Genomic DNA, 14,193 nt, shown 5'->3' with positions numbered 1-14,193 from the left:
TTTTATATTTCTCAACTCAACCAGAACTTTCACAGAACCTCACATAATCTCAAGCTCCATTAGCTAGAAGGACCGAGATAGCAGGTACCTGTGAACATCTTCAATTCACACACCATCCTAACTTGTCTGACACATCAGGGTGAACAGAATGTTTTTCCAATTATATAGTGGAAAGACTGAAGTTATTGCTTCAAAATTCACTACCTAACTACTGATTCCATCCCTCTGCTCAGCAACTGAGGCTAAACAAGGCAATTCAGAAACTGGGTGTCATGTTTGACTGGAAGCCGAGCATCTCACTACATATCTGCGCTAAGATGCTTATTTTAATTTCTGCATCACCTGACTTTACCCTTGCCTGCTTCTGAAACTTACATTCATGCAACTGTTACCTCAAAACATGATTATTCTAACACAGTCCTGGCTGGCCTCCCATATTCTACACTCCATAAACCCCAAAGATCATCGCAAACTATGTTATCTAGGTCCTCACTCACACCCAGTCCCATTCACCTCTCTCCACTGTGCCGCTGACCCACATAGACTCCTAGTTAAGCGCCACCTCAATTTTAAAATGTTGATCCTTGTTTTCAAATCTCTCCATGACCTTACCTTTCCCAATCTGGAGAATCTCCTCTGGCTCGGATCCCTCCTGGATCCCTGAATCCAACAACTGTCCCACATCTTCATTGGAACCAGCAGGGTGCGAGAAGGGGGAAGAACGAGGAGAGGCGAATATAGACGAATAATGCATTTTACAATCCACTTCCATCACTGGGATAGTGAGACAAAGATTAAAAACACTTCCCAACCTGTCTCCATTAATATATCACAACAAAAATATTTTTGTTTTCTCTGCGCAAATCCTCCCCTTCCAATTCCCTTTAAAAGTCGATTGATCACAATCTGTCCCACGGTGAATGATGGGTTAAAGCATCAGTAAGTATTAAGTGTCAATCTTGGTTAATTCTAAGTAATGCTTTGTGATCCAGGTAGGATTATAGTCAAAGGATTCTGACATAAAATTAACAATTAATCGTTTGAACAATTGTAGTGGATTCGTTCACTGCAATAGCGCTACCCTGAATATGATTAACAGCAATAACAAAATAAACTACCTTTGAGTCAACTGTGAGCCTCTACTCATAGGTCACCAGGTCGGATGACTGAATCAATCTTTTTCTTTAACACAACGTTAAAAGAGTCTCTCACCATACAGAGTACACCAATTATGCAATAATCCATTGAAATTTTAAATCTGGAGAGTTTACAGATAGAAGTTTAGAGGTTTACAGCATGGAAACATCGGCCCAACTTATCCATCCGCCCTTTTTTTTAAAACCCCTAAGTTAATCCCAATTGCCCGCATTTGGCCCATTTCCCTCTGTACCCATCTTATCCATGTAACTGTCTAAATGCTTTTTAAAAGACAAAATTGTACCCGCCTCTACTACTACCTCTGGCAGCTTGTTCCAGACACTCACCACCCGCTGTGTGAAACAATTGCCCCTGTGGACACTTTTCTATCTCTTCCCTCTCACCGTAAACCTATGCCCTCTAGTTTTAGACTCCCCTACCTTTGGGAAAAGATATTGACGATCTAGCTGATCGATGCCCCTCATTATTTTATACACCTCTATAAGATCATCCCTCAGCCTTCTACGCTTCAGAGAAACAAGTCCCAGTCTACCCCGCCTGTCCTTATAACTCAAGATGTGGAGATGCCGGCGTTGGACTGGGGTAAACACAGTAAGAAGTTTAACAACACCAGGTTAAAGTCCAACAGGTTTATTTGGTAGCAAAAGCCACACAAGCTATCGGAGCGCTAAGCCCCTTCTTCAGGTGAGTGGGAATTCTGTTCACAAACAGAGCTTATAAAGACACAGACTCAATTTACATGAATAATGGTTGGAATGCGAATACTTACAACTAATCAAGTCTTTAAGAAACGAAACAATGTGAGTGGAGAGAGCATCAAGACAGGCTAAAAAGATGTGTATTGTCTCCAGACAAGACAGCCAGTGAAACTCTGCAGGTCCACGCAACTGTGGGAGTTACAAATAGTGTGACATGAACCCAATATCCCGGTTGAGGCCGTCCTCGTGTGTGCGGAACTTGGCTATCAGAATCCACTAGAATTGTTCAAACGATTAATTGTTAATTTTATGTCAGAATCCTTTGACTATAATCCTAACTGGATCACAAAGCACTACTTAGAATTAACCGAGATTGACACTTAATACTTACTGATGCTTTAACCCATCATTCACCGTGGGACAGATTGTGATCAATCAACTTTTAAAGGGAATTGGAAGGGGAGGATTTGCGCAGAGAAAACAAAAATATTTTTGTTGTGATATATTAATGGAGACAGGTTGGGAAGTGTTTTTAATCTTTGTCTCACTATCCCAGTGATGGAAGTGGATTGTAAAATGTATTATTCGTCTATATTCGCCTCTCCTCGTTCTTACCCCTTCTCGCACCCTGCTGGTTCCAGAAACTACATATCTGCGCTAGTATTTCTGCTAGTATTGTCTGGAGACAATACACATCTTTTTAGCCTGTCTTGATGCTCTCTCCACTCACATTGTTTCGTTTCTTAAAGACTTGATTAGTTGTAAGTATTCGCATTCCAACCATTATTCATGTAAATTGAGTCTGTGTCTTTATAAGCTCTGTTTGTGAACAGAATTCCCACTCACCTGAAGAAGGGGCTTAGAGCTCCGAAAGCTTGTGTGGCTTTTGCTACCAAATAAACCTGTTGGACTTTAACCTGGTGTTGTTAAACTTCTTACTTATAACTCAAACCATCAAATCCCGGTAGCATCCGAGTAAATCTTTTCTGCAGTTTTTCTAGTTTAATAATATCCTTTCTATCATAGGGTGGCCAGAACTGTACACAGTACTCCAAGTGTGGCCTTACCAATGTCTTGTACAACTTCAACAAGATGTCCCAACTCCTGTATTCAATGTTCTGACCAATGAAACCAAGCATGCTGAATGCCTTCTTCACCACTCTATCCACCTGTGACTCCACTTTCAAGGAGCTATGAACATGTACCCCAGATCTCTTTGTTCTGTATCTCTCCCCAATGTGCCCTACCATTAACTGAGAAAGTCCTGCCTTGGTTCAATCTACCAAAATGCATCACCTTGCGTTTATCTAAATTAAACTCCATCTGCCATTCGTCAGCCCACTTGCCCAATTGATCAAGATCCCTTTGCAATCGGAGATAACTTTCTTCGCTATCCACTACGCCACCAATCTTGGTGTCATCTGCAACCTTACTAACCATGCCTCCTATATTCTCATCCAAATCATGAATATAAATGACAAATAACAGATGGGAAAACTGATTTGTTGATTGTTACAAAAAGAAGCACATAGGGAAACTCTTTCCCACATGTGAAATTTCTGAACAGTCTCTTTCCAGTGTGCGTGTCAGTAAACACGATGACTGAATGAATCCTTTTCCACATATAGCTGGTGAACATTTTTCTGCATTGCAATATATCTGTGCTCAAGACAGGCAACAAAATACCACCCCACAGTCGCCATTAACTACAGCATATTTTATACAAAGCGCAAGCCACAGTAAAAAATTCTAAATCCCTTTAGGTGTGTGAACAATCCTCACATTGGCACGGTTGATTTTCCCATACCTCTGTGCTTGTGTGTCTGATCTGATCCCCGGAACACTGCCATAATTGCCATCCGAAAATGGAAATGTACGTATTTTGCCCAGGTAAATGCTCCGTTCCATGTTGTAACGCCCTTGATGGTTCTAAAGCAGCAGATCCTCTGACTCAGTATGAGCCTTGGTAGATGGATTAGAAACATAATATAAACACAGCCTTGCGGATGATTATCAAATCATTATCCCTATTCATCCTTTAATGTCAAAATGACCACGAGAAGTTCAAAAGTCTGGAAGTTGAAAGTGGCTCATTAATAGAAGAGGGAAATACAGAAAAGGACTGATAGTTATCTGAAATTTTCTGATTGAACCAAACTACAGTTAGGGGCTTCTCCATAAAGGGGATTAGTGGGTCTTAACCAGATGGATAAATTAATCTATTAATACACAATGAATAGTCAACGTGAAATATATACAAAGGATTGAATTGATAAAAGGTGGTTGAATAGGTATGACCCCATTCTTTCAGAACAATATGTAGTGAGAGAGTTCTGAGAGGTCATTCAACCCTCAAAGCATTTAACTGACAACCGCTCAGAATTCTGAGTCACAGTTGTCTGTTGCCAGAGCCTAATAGCTTGAAGAGCAGCACTCTCCATCAAAGAGTTTCTCTTGCTCTTACTGCCAGCCATTGGCATGTGTTGGAGGGATTTTGCAGGTTCCTACTCAACCTGCTTGGCCACACTATGAATACACCTTCCTTGGCCATCAAATTCTGGGACAACCTGCTTGGCCACACTATGAACACTCCTTCCTTTGCCATCAAGTCCTGGGATGGCACTCAAATCCAGAGCTCAGAGGCAGGGACACTACCCACTGCACTACAAGACTTCCCTGGTGAGATGATGCCATCGTGCTGATGTCATGGGATTAGTAATCCAGAGGCCCAGGCTAATGCTTTGAGGATATACATGGAAATCCCATCACAGCAGCTTGTGGAATCTGTCGAATGTAAAACTTGGCACAGTGGTTAGCATTGTGTCACAGCGCCAGGGTCCCATGTTCAATTCCGGCCTTGGATGTCTACCTGTGCAGAGTTTGCAGATTCTCTGCATGTCTGCGTGGGTTTCCTCCGGGTGCTCTGCTTTCCTCCCACAGTCCAAAGATGTGGTTAGGATGACTGGCTATGCTAAATTGACCTTTAGTGTCGCAAGATGTGTAAGTTAGGGAGATTAGTGGAGTAAATACATGGGGTTACAGGGATAGCGTCTGGGTGAGAGTCAGTGCAGATTTGATGGGCCAAATGATCTGCTTCTGTGCTATAGCAATTCTATGATTCAATAAATGCGACCATGTTTTACACAATGATATCCAGAATGCTGAAACCAACATGAAGAATAATCACAAAGATAAAATTACAGCAGGATCAGTTAAAATTTTTGGTATTAAATTTAGTATTTTTTAATTTTAAAATTTAACCCCTGCAGTCACTTGTGAACTTGCTGTGTGTCAGCAAGTCAGATGATCGTGCAAATCTCTCCCCACTCATACAGCAGGTAAATGGCGTCTTCCTCTGTCTAAACTTGCTGGTGTGTCAGCAGGTTCGATGACTGAGAAAACCTTTCTGACACACGGAGCAGGAGAATAGGAACATAGGAATTTGGAGCAGAAGTAGGCAAATTCAGTTCTTCGAGTTGCTCCACCATTCAATCAGATGATGGCTGATCTCTCCCTGGTCTCAAATCCACCTCCCCACCTCCCTCTCCATATCCCCTTATCCCTTTTCTTTAATTAAAAATATATCTATCTCTTTCTTGAAACCAGTCAAAGACTCAGACTCCGCCATGCTATGGGACAGCGAGTTCCACAAATTCACCATGAGAATATCTTCATCCTGTGGGAACCTGTTGATACATCACCGGGTTGGATAATGAAGTGAATCCCTTCCCACACATGGAGTTTGTTTATTGCGTCTCCCCAGTATGAACTCGCCTGAATAAGTTGAGGTGACTGTCTGAATCTCTTCTCACATTGAGAACAAAATGAATAGTCTCATGTCAGTGTGAACAGGCTTGTGTTTAATTAGATCTGGTGAGATTTTAAAGCATTTCTCACAGCCTGGGCATTTAAAAGGTCTCGTCCTCCATTATGAATTCCCCCATGGACCCCTCACAGTCAGAAATGGGGAAATTAATATCGGGCAGCAAAGAAATGGCTGAGGAACTAAATTTGTTCTTTGCTTCTGTCTTCACAAAGGAAGACATGAATAATGTACTGGAAGTTCTGAGAAACAGAAGTTTTAGTGAGGAACTGAAGGAAATCAGTATTTAGTAGATAAATTGTTTTGGGGAAATTAATGGGATTGAAGGCAGATCGATCACCAGAGCCTGATAATCTTCATCCCAGATTACCTAAGGAAGTGGCCCTAGAAATAGTAGATCTCTAAGTGCTAATTTTCCGTAAGACAATAAGATATAGGAGCAGAATTAGGCCATTCAGCCCATCAAGTCTGCTCTGCCATTCAGTCATGGCTGATATGTTTCTCAACCCCATTCTCCTGCTTTTTCCCTGTAACCTTTGATTCCCTTTACCAATCAAGGATCTATCTATCTCTGTCAAATACACTCGATGAACTGGCTGCCACAGCCTTCTGTAGCAATGAAGTCCATAGATGCACCACCCTCTGGCTCAAGAAATTCCTCCTCATTTCAATTCTAAAGGATCATCCTTTTACTCTGAGGCTCTGCCCTCGGAGCCTCGTCTCTCCTACTAATGGAAACATCTTTCCCATGTCAACTCTATCCAGGCCTTTCATTATTCTGTAAGTTTCAATGAAATTTCTCCTCATTCCTTCTAAACTCTATCGAGTACAGACCCAGAATCGTCAGATTCTCTTCATACGTCAGGCTTTTCATTCCCAGAATCATTCTCATGAACCTCCTCTGGACCACCGCCGAGGCAAGCACATCCTTCCTTAGATACGGGGCCCAAAATTTCTGACAATGTTATAAATTTGGTCTCAACACTGACTCTTGCGGAACTCCACTACCTTCTACCAGTCAGCCAATCTTCTATTCATGCTTGCATCTTGCCTGTAACACGATGGACTCTTATCTTTTTTGTGGTACCTTGTCAAAGGTCTTGTGGAAATCGAAGTAGATAACATCCACTGTCTCTCCTTTGTCTAACCTGCTCATTACCACCTCAAATAATTTGAACAGATTTGTCATTCATGATCTCCCCTTGAAGAAACCATGCTGACTTTGCCCTATTTTACCATGCACTTCCAAGTATTCCAAAATCTCATCCTTAATAATGGACTCTAGAATCTTACCAACGACCAAGGTCAGGCTTATCAGCCTGTAATTTTCCGTCTTTTGCCTCTCTCTCTTCTTTAACAGAAGTGTTACATTAACGATTTTCCAGTTCTCTGGGACCCTCTCTGACCCCAATGATTCCCAAAAGATCACCACTAATGCCTCCACTATTTCTTCAGCTATCTCCTTCAGAACTCTGGCTGTAGTCCATCTGGTCCAGGTGATTTATCCACCTTCAGACCTTTCAGCTTCCCTAGCACGTCCTCCTTAGTTATGACCACCATACTCACCTCTGCTCCCTGACTCTGACAATTCTTTGGACTCTGGAATGGTTCCTACAGGTTGGAGGGTAGTTAATGTAAGTCCGCTATTCAAAAAGGGAGGTAGAGAGAAAACAGTGAACTATAGACCAGTGAGCCTCATGTCAGCAGCAGGGAAGTTATTAGTGTCCATTATCAAGGATTTCAGAGCACAGTATTTGGAAATCAGTGTTATAATCAGATAAAGTCAGCATGGATTTACAAAGTGCAAATCATGTTTATTTATTTAGACTTTCAGAAGGTTTTCAACAAGGTTTCATAGAAGATTAATATGTAAAGTTAAAGTACATGCGAGTTATGTCTTGAGATGGATAGAAAGCTGGTTAACAGACAGGAAGCAAAGAGTTGGAATATTTCTGATTGGAAGACAGTGACTAATAAGGTACTGCAGGATTATTATACATTAATGATTTGGGCGAGGGAACTAAATGTATTATCTCCAGATTTGCAGATGATACAAAGTTGGGTGGGAGGGTGAGCCATGAGGAGGATACAATAATGCTTCAGCGTGATTTGGACAGGTTGAGCGAGTGGCCAGATGCACTATCGTGTGGATAAATATGTGGTTATCCACTTTGGGAGCAAAAATAGGAAGGCAGATTATTATTTGAATGGGTGTAAAGTCAGAGAGGTGGATAGTCAGCAAGAGCTTCGTGTCCTCATGCATCAGTTGCTGAAAGTAAGCACTTAGGTACAGCAGGCTGAGAAAAGGTGAATGGTAGATTGGCCTTCATAGGGAGACAATTTGAGTACAGGGATAGGGATGTTTTACTGCAGTTATATAGGACGTTGGTGAGATCACACCTGGAGTATTGTGTGCAGTTTTGGTGTCCTTTCCTGAGGAAGAATGTTGTTGCTATAGAGGGAGTGCAGTGAAGGTTTACCAGGTTGATTCCTCGGATGGTAGGTCTGTCATATGAGGAGAGGCTAAGTCGGTTCGGATTATATTCAATGGAGTTTAGAACAGTGAAAGGGGATCTCAGAGATACTTATAAAATTCTAACAAGATTAGACAGGATAGGTTCAGAAAGAATTTTCTCGCTGGTGGGGGAGTGCAAAACTAGGGGTCACAGTTTGAGGACAAGGGATAAACCTTTTAGAACTGAGGTGGAGAAATTTCTTCATTCAGAGAGTGGTGAATCTGTGGAATTAACTACCATAGAATGTAGTTGAGGCCAAAACGTGTGATTTGAAGAAATCATTAGATATAGCTCTTGGGTCTGAAGGGATCAAGAGATAGAAACCATATAGTACAGAAAGAGGCCATTCGGCCCATCGAATCTGCACCGACCACAATCCCACCCAGGCCCTACCCCCATATCCCTACATATTTTACCCACTAATCCCTCTAATCTACGCATCCCAGGACACTAAGGGGCAATTTTTTAGCATGGCCAATCAACCTAACCCGCACATCTTTGGACTGTGGGAGGAAACCGGAGCACCTGGAGGAAACCCACGCAGACACGAGGAGAATGTGCAAACTCCACACAGACAGTGACCCAAGCCGGGAATCGAACCCAGGTCCCTGGAGCTGTGAAGCAGCAGTGCTAACCACTGTGCTACCGTGCCGCCCCGATATGGAGGAAGGTGGGATCAGAGTATTGAATTTGATGATCAGGCATGATTATGAATGGGGAGCAGGCTCGAAAAGCGGAATGGTCTACTACTACTACTTCTATTTTCTGTGTTTGTATGTCTGTCTCTCGTCAATATGATTGAATGGTGGAGTGGACTCGATGGGCCGAATGGCCTTCCGCTCCTATGTCTTATGGTCTAATATGAATTTGATGGTGTAACTGATGGTGTAACTGAAGTCTGGACAACAGAGTACTTCCCCTCCCACATGGAGCAGATGTATCCCCAGTGCGAGTGTGTTGATGAGCTTCCAGCTGGGATGGGCAAACGAATCCCTTATTATAGTCCTCCGTTTCCACGACTTCTCAGTAGTGTGGGTGTCTTTGTAGCTGTCTCCAGGTTGGACAATCAGTTGAAGTCTCACTCTCACACACACAACATGGTTTTTCCCCATTGTGAATGGGTGATGTTCTTCAGGCTGTGAAAAGTCAGTCAGTCCACAGTCAGTCATTGGAACACTCTCACTTGGTTGTGTGTGTGTCTTCAGGCTTTTCCAGTTACAATGATGTTCAAGATCTTTTCTGACAGACAGAACAGGCAAACTTTGCTCCTTTCACTTTCAAAATCTGATGATATTCAGATCCTAATGAATTGAGTGATTGACACATCTTGATGTGATGCTTGGTTTGAGATTACCGTCTGCGAATCATCTCCTCTGGCGGCATGGTACCACATTGATTAGCACTGCTGCCTCACTGCTAGTGACTTGGGTTTGATTCCCGTCTTGGGTCTGTATGGAGCTTGCCCATTCTCCCAGTATCTGCGTGGGTTTCTTCCGAGTGCTCCAGTTCCCCCCACAGTCCAAAGATGTATGGGTTAGGTTGATTATCCATACTAAATTGCCCCTCAGTGTCTCGGGATGCGTAGGTTAAAGGGATTAGTGGGGTAAATATATGTGGTTATGGGGACATGGCCTGGGTGGGATTATTGTTGGTGCAAACTCAATGGGCCGAATGGCCTCCTTTGCATTGCCGGGTTTCTATGTGATAATCTGCAAATGGAGTTTACAAAAGCAGATCTCTTGTTCTTTGATCTGGCAGCATCTGTGGAGAGAGAAACAGAGTTAATGTTTCTAGTCCAATATGAGTCTTCTTGGAGTCAACGAAGGTGCCTCTGCTTGATGAATGCCAGCATAGCTGGGGGATTTGTCTTTGAGAGCACTACTGCACTTGTGATTTTGATCTGCCATGAGATGTCCAGAATGTGGTACAAACAGCAAAGATGAAAGTTGTTGAGGTTTCTTTCTTGGTCACTATACATCGGCCATGTTTCACAGCCAGACAACAAGATGCTGAGGGACACAGGCCTCAGAAACCAGCATCTGGGTGCTGAGAGTCAGCTTGATGTTCTTCCCTGCACGATTCTCAAGTTGGCTAAAGGTGGGAGCTGTTTTCCCTATGCTCGTATCGAGATCTGCATCAGGAAACAGATTGTGTTTCATCATGGACCCAAGATAGCAGAATTTGTTGAGACACAGTTAAGAATCCAGCGTATGTTAAATGCTCGGTCATTCCAAATCCTAGAAGGGAAACTTGGAATGCTGGTTCCTGACTGTAGTTTTCACATTTTGGTATAATGTGAGGACTAGAGAAGAGTGTTCCAGTCTTATAATAATTCAAAAAAGTTTATTAAACAGTAAACCACAACGAGAAAGACAGCTAAAAACATGCACCAACTACACTAATGTTTATACACAATACACAAGACCTAGTTTCAAATCGCTCTACTCTCCTAACTTCAGCGCAAAACACCCTCAAACGGTTTGATTTGATTTATTATTGTCACATGTATTAGTATACAGTGAAAAATATTGTTTCTTGTGCGCTAAACAGACATAACCTACCGTACATAGGGAAGCAAAGGAGAGAGTGCGGAATGTAGTGTTACAGTCATAGCTTGGGAAAAAGATCAATTTAATGCAAGGTAGGTCCATTCAAAAGTTTGATGGCAGCAAGGAAGAAGATGTTTTTGAGTTGGTCGGTACATGTCCTCAGACTTTTGTATCTTTATCCCAATGGAAGAATGTGGAAGAGATTATGTCCGGGGTGCATGGGGTCTTTGATTATGCTGGCTGCTTTTCCGAGGCAGCGGGAAGTGTAGACAGTGTCAGTGGATGACAGGCTGGTTTGAGTGAGAGACTGGGCTTCGTTCAGAACTCTTTTTGTAGTTTATTGCGGTGCTCGACAGAGCAGGAGCCATATCAAGTTGTGATACAACCAGAAGGAATGCTTTCTTTGATGCATCTGTAGAATGCGAGTTGATGAGAGTTGTAGCGGACATGCCATTGGTTTCAACTATTAGCAAAATCCAGCAATATTTACCACTCTTGGCATTTATAACTCTTATGGGGTTGCTTCTGCTTTAGAATAGAGACAAACGGCTGTTCAAACATAATTTCTCCAGGCACTTGCTGGTTTGGGAATGACAGAGCTTCCTCTGTGTGGCAATGACCTTGGAGCAGCTGTCCGTATAGAATGAACTCTGCCACTGATGTACTATTTTTTTCTCTCTTGATCTTTTCTCACATAACTACCTCAGAAATCCTCCTTAATAACATTTATTTTCTTCCATGAGCTCACCCTTTAAGTGTGAAATACACGCTTGTGTTCTCTTTTGAAATTTTATTATCTTTGCTTTAAGTCCTGAAATTTTTTTGTCCTATTGTAATCCAGTTCTCTTTGGTAACTATCTGTTTATGAGCTTGCAAGGCTATTCCTCATGTCAAAAACCTCAGTTCCTTCAGCTCAGCCAATCTATTTTCCTAACCTGGGTAATCAATTAAATCCCTGTCCACAGAAAGAACAGATGAATAGACTTTCCCTCGTGTGAATGGACTGATGCATCAGCAGGTAGGATGGCTGCGTGAATTTCTTCCCACACACAGAGCAGGTGAACGGCCTCTCCACTGAGTTTGCTGATGTCTCAGAAACTTGAAGAATGACTGATTGCCTTCCCACACACAGATGACTGAGCTCTGCTCAATGTTAATGTGCTGGTTTCTCAGAAGGTTGGATGTATTAGTGAATCCCTTCCCACATAGGGAGTAGGCGAAAGGCCTCTTCCCAGTGAGACTGCGCAGATGAATTTCCAGCTTTGATGGAACCAAATCTCTTCCCACATTTCCATAGTTCTTTTAAGGTACTGGTGTCCTCGTGTCTCTCCATGTTGGATGATCAGTTTAAACCTCTTCTGCACACTGTTTATCCCCACTGTAAATGATGCAATGTGTTTTCAGGCTGTGCAATTGGGTAAAACATTTCTCCTCAAGGCTTCAGTGCTCTTGATGCATTGATTGAATATCAGATTTTGATGTGATGTTTGGTTTGAGTTTCTGGTCTGCAAATTCACCTGTTCAAATAGCCAGTCAAAGGAGTTTACAAAAATCAGCACAGAATAGAAATTTAGAACAGACAATTCCAGTTCATTAATTCGTTTTATTAGTTTAGTTTCTTTATTGGAGTCACAAGTAGGCTTACATTAATACTGCAATGAAATTACTGTGAAAATCCCCAAGTCATCACACTCCGGCAACTGTTAGTTACATTTGACAGAAACTTCAGCGTGGCCAATGCACATAACCAGCACATCTTTTGGACTGTGGGAGAAAACCACAGTTTCCCATAGGAACACCCATAGGAAACCCATGCAGACACAGGGAGGACGTGCAGACTCTACAGTGAACCAAGCCAATAATTGAACCTGGGTCCCTGGAACTGAGGGGCAGCAGTGCTAACCACTGTGGCGCGCACATGCCATGTTCATGGGATGTGGATGTCACTGGCTTGGCTATTATCCACAATTGCCCTGGAGTAGGTGGTGGTGAGCCACTTTCTTAAATGCTGCAATATACATGAGTTGGTGCTGTTAGAAAGGTTATTCCAAGATTTTGTCTAAGTGGCAGTGAAAGAACCCCGATCTGTTTCTGCGTTGTGACGGGAGAAAGATTATTAATGATGTAGCTGAAGATAGTTAGGCTGAGGATACCGCCCTGAGGAACTCTCCTAGCAATGTCCTCAATCCCTCCCCCAAAGAGAGGGGACAGACCTCGCTACTCCCTTTGCCCCTCTGGTCCCTGAGCTCCTCGTACTGTTGTTTCTCAGGACAACTAATGGCTCCTGTCCAACATGATCCGGGATTCGGTGACCATTAAGGCGATGTTGCAGCCTTTCCCCCATCCTCGCTGCTGTTTCTACTGAGGGGTGACCTTACTGTTGCACCATGCTGGCCATTGGGTGGGGCAGGCCGGTGTGATCGCGAGAGAGCTGAGAAATCAGATTTCGTGCCTCTCACGATCTTACTGGTACCAGATATCTGGCGCCATCTGGTGCCCAGTTCTGGCGTGAGGCTGAATAATTGATTTAAATTATATTCAAATATTATTTTACACAGAATTAAAGATTAATGGGCATTATCGTCCGCGCTTACTTGCTTCTGTCACCTCGCTGGGATAGGTTCTCTCCGGCAAGGATCACAGGTGAGACTTGGTCCCTGAACTGTGCTAACCACTGTGCCACCATGCCACCTAGCAAATTCAACAATAATTACAACTAATTCCAACAATGCAGAAAGATAATACTTGGCCCTTCCCTATCAGTGAGAGGGACTCACATAATTATACCCGTCCTCCCTCTCCCTTCTTTATTTTCAGAGAATTATTTAAATCACTTTTTGAGGTCTTTATTGAATTTGAGTCCAGCACACTCTCTTGCAATGCATTCCCAATCCTAAGCACTTTTTTAGATTCAATGTTTTCCCTCATGTCTCCTTTGCCACTTTTGCTGTTGTGAAATTAGTCTTATTTTGTTTTCAATCCTTTTCATCGGATGAATGTCTCACTGGCTAGCCCAACATTTATTGTGGTCCACATAGGTACAGCCACAATGCTGTTAGGGATGAAATTTCAATATTGTGACCCAGAGATATGAATGAACGGTAATATATTTTCAAGTCAGGGTGATGTGTGGCTTGGAGGGGAACTTCCAGATGGAGGTGATCCCAGGCATCTGTTGCCCTTTTCCTTTAGGTGGGTTGAAAGTGTTGTCTAATGTGGCTTGGTTATTCCTGAAGTATATCTTGAGGTTGGTACACACTGCTGCTACTGTGCCTCAGTGCTGCAGAGATGTTGATGGAATGCCAATAAAGCAGGCTGCTTTATCTGGGATGGTAGCAAGCTTCTTGAGTGTTGTTGGAGCTGCACTTCTCCAGGCAAGTGCCGTCTGTACCGGCATACTCACGACTTGTGCCTTTCAGATTTGGACCAGCTTTGTGGAGTCACGAGAT

The 14,193-nt window shown here is 42.8% G+C and overlaps 1 protein-coding gene across 13 annotated transcripts in view; it reads left to right on the top strand.

The window, feature by feature from the left end:
- The window catches only part of LOC144505292 (uncharacterized), a 51,575-nt gene that overhangs the window by 27,441 nt on the left and 9,941 nt on the right, over window positions 1–14,193 (top strand). For 2 of the 13 annotated variants that reach the window (XM_078231377.1, XM_078231379.1), the window contains exon 2: window positions 11,710–11,762. The exons of 8 other annotated variants lie outside the window; for them this stretch is intronic. The gene's annotated coding sequence lies outside the window, so the exon portion shown is untranslated. Of the gene's footprint in view, window positions 1–3,629; window positions 3,747–11,709; window positions 11,763–13,302; window positions 13,388–14,193 lie in introns of those variants that run through there. 3 more of the 13 variants (XM_078231376.1, XM_078231380.1, XM_078231381.1) reach the window with 3 other exon arrangements.

The sequence above is a fragment of the Mustelus asterias genome, chromosome 16, assembly GCF_964213995.1.
Source record: "Mustelus asterias chromosome 16, sMusAst1.hap1.1, whole genome shotgun sequence".
Classification (NCBI taxonomy): Eukaryota; Metazoa; Chordata; class Chondrichthyes; order Carcharhiniformes; family Triakidae; genus Mustelus; species Mustelus asterias.
The sequence above is the reverse complement of the archived record's forward strand: the minus strand, read 5'-3'. Positions and strand labels throughout refer to the sequence as shown.